The sequence below is a fragment of the Sapajus apella genome, unplaced genomic scaffold, assembly GCF_009761245.1.
Source record: "Sapajus apella isolate SASKATOON/1434 unplaced genomic scaffold, GSC_monkey_1.0 scaffold34, whole genome shotgun sequence".
Classification (NCBI taxonomy): Eukaryota; Metazoa; Chordata; class Mammalia; order Primates; family Cebidae; genus Sapajus; species Sapajus apella.
The window spans coordinates 12,538,785-12,541,737 of NW_022436974.1; the positions used below are offsets into that span (position 1 = coordinate 12,538,785).

Sequence of the window (2,953 nt, forward strand, 5' to 3'; positions counted from 1 at the left end):
TTTTCCACCTTAAATTAAGTACCTCTTGATGTATCTTAATAACACCATGGATAGTGCAGAAAAATACTACTATATAACTTTGTATATTAACTTTGTGTCCTGTGCTTTTGTTAAACTGATTATTTCTAGTAGCTTACTGGAGGTATATTTTTGGTGAATTTTTACATAGACTATCATGTCATCTATAAATAAACACTCATCAGCTTTGCATAGTGGCAGTATTGTAGCCAACGAGGTTTATCCGAGGTGCAATTATTGCTAATTGAAAAGTTTTTCCAATACTCCGCCATCACAACTTGAAATATAGTCGGCATTGGCAATTTTTGACAGTCTCCACAGAGACTGAATTATTAAAAACAAACAAACAAACAAACAAAACTTATTAATTCCTTTCAAATTTATATCTGCTGTCTTTATCTTGTCATATTGTTTTAGTAATGCTCTGTCTCCGGTACAATATTAAAGAGATTTATAAAGAAAACATATTTTTGACTTGTTTCTGAGTTTCAAGAGAGAAAACATTTAATCCTTTACTCGTAGGTGAGTTTTTTTTTTTTTTTTATAGATACACTTTATTAGGTTGAGAAAATTCTCTTCAGTTCTTACTGTGGTGAGAGTTTTTATTATGAATAAATTTTTAATTTTTGTTAAATATTTGTGTACATTAATTGAGATAATTATTACTTTTTTGTATTTTCTTTGTATACTTAATTAAATTCTTCTCCAATAATTTAATCTCCTGTGACATAATGCTGCATTTATAAAATTAAACCTACTTAATAATTATATCTTATACTTTAAAAAATATATGGCTGGATTAAATCTGTGATGATGTATCAGGCAAATATTAGCCAAATTATAATCAAATTGACTTTGGAATAAGAAACACAGATGGTAATTATGTGATTATAATGAGTTCATTCCAGTTAAGAATACGTGATAATCCAAAATGGGTATACACAAATAATAGGCTTCAAAATACAAAAAGCAATACCTAATAGAATAAATAGACTATGCACAATTATATTTGTAGAGCCCTATGCTTCTCTCAAAATAATTGATAAAATAATTAGAAAAACATTTTTAAGGATATAGAAGATCTACACTAAGCTATCAGCGAACTTGACCTAATTGTTATTTATAGAACACTATAACAAAGAAAACATGTAAAGTATTATTTCAGATGTGCACAGAACACATCAAAATATATCATATCCTAGACCTATACAAATATTTATAAATTAAAATGATAATCGTATACAATATGTACATCAAACACAATAGAACTAAACTGAAACACATAAAGGAAAAAAGAGAAAATCTTCAAATATTTGGAAATGTAAGTAATACATGGATAAAGAAGAAATCTCAAGAAATTTTAAAATATTATAAAATACATTGAAAGAAAAGTACAATATATTAAAATGCTAGATACAACCTAGAGGTAAATTTATAGCACTAAATACTAAGAGGAGAATAAAGCAACGAATCAATGGCCTAAGCCTTCAATTTAAGGAACTGTAATAAGAAAAGCAAATTTAAAAAAGGAGAGAGAAGAAAATAATAAATATAAGGGAATAAATTAATGAAATAGAAATCAGTACTATAAGAATAGAAAACTAAAAACAATTGAGAAAATAAGCTGAAACCAAAAACTGTTTCTTCGAAAAGATAAATAAAATTAATCTGTGTTCAAATAGATCAATAAAAAATACAAATTACCAATATTAGGATTAAAAAAACACTGCATATATTAAAGAGACAATACATTACATGAAAAAGCAAAAAATCTAAATAGCCAAATAATTTTAATAATTTTTGTTATAGTAAACACATAATAGAATTCAACATTGCAACCATTTTTAAGTGTATAGTACAGCAGTAACTCTGTGGAAACTGTCGTGCAACAGATTCCTAGAATTTATTTTTATTTTGTAAAACTGAAAATACATACCCATTGAACAACAACTTTCCCCTCCCCTAGCTTCTGGCAAGCACCATTATACTTTATAAGAGTTTTACTACTTTAGACATCTCATATAAATTCAAACATGAAATATTTGTCTTCTGTGACTAGTTTATGATACTTGGCATAATGCCCTAAAGGTTTATGCATGTTGTAGAATGTGACAGGATTTCCTTCTTTCAATGCTGAATGTTCCATTGTTGATGAACATTGAGACAGCTTTCAGAAATCTTTTAGCTAATGTGAACACTGCTGTAGTAAACTTTGGTGTGAAAATATCTCTTCCAGTCCCAGTTTTTAATTATTTTGGGTACATACCCAGATGTGAGACTGCTGGATTGTATGGTAGTTCTGTTTTTAATTTTTTGAGAAACTTCCATACTGTTTTCCAAAGTGCTGTACCATTTTACATTCCTATCAATAGTATAAGATAATTTCAATTTCTATGCATTGTTTTTCATACTTGTTATTTTCTGCTTTCTCTTTCTGTTTTCTATAGTTACCATTCTAATGGGTATAAGGTGGTAACTCATTGTGGTTTTCATTTGCATTTCCCTGATGATTAGTGGTGTTGACCATCTTTCCCTATAGTGATTGGCCATTTTACATCTTTGGAGAAATGTATATTTAAGTCATTTGTCTATTTTTCCATCAAGTTATTTGTTTTGTTGTTGTCATTGGTTACTGAATTGTAGGAGTTGTTTTTATATTCTGAATATTTACCCCTTCTCAGATATATGCTTTATAAATACTTTTACATATTCCATCAGCAGCTTTTTTAGTTAGTTGATTGTTTTCATTTCAGTAGAGAGGTTTTAAAATTTGATGTAGTTCAATTTGTTAATTTTTTCTTGTTGCTGTACTTTCAATATAATTTTCAAGAAATTATGTCAAGTTCAAGGTAATAAAGATTTTTTCTAAATTTTGTTCTAGAAGTTTTATAGTTTCAAGTCTTATATTTAGGTCTTTTGTTTTCTTTCTTTCTTT

The 2,953-nt window shown here is 27.7% G+C and overlaps 1 non-coding gene across 1 annotated transcript; it reads left to right on the forward strand.

Moving 5' to 3' along the window:
• Nucleotides 1-201: 201 nt before the first annotated feature.
• LOC116563341 lies at nucleotides 202-342 on the forward strand. The gene has a single exon (XR_004274346.1). It is a non-coding gene; the product is annotated as a U4 spliceosomal RNA (small nuclear RNA).
• Nucleotides 343-2,953: the final 2,611 nt, after the last annotated feature.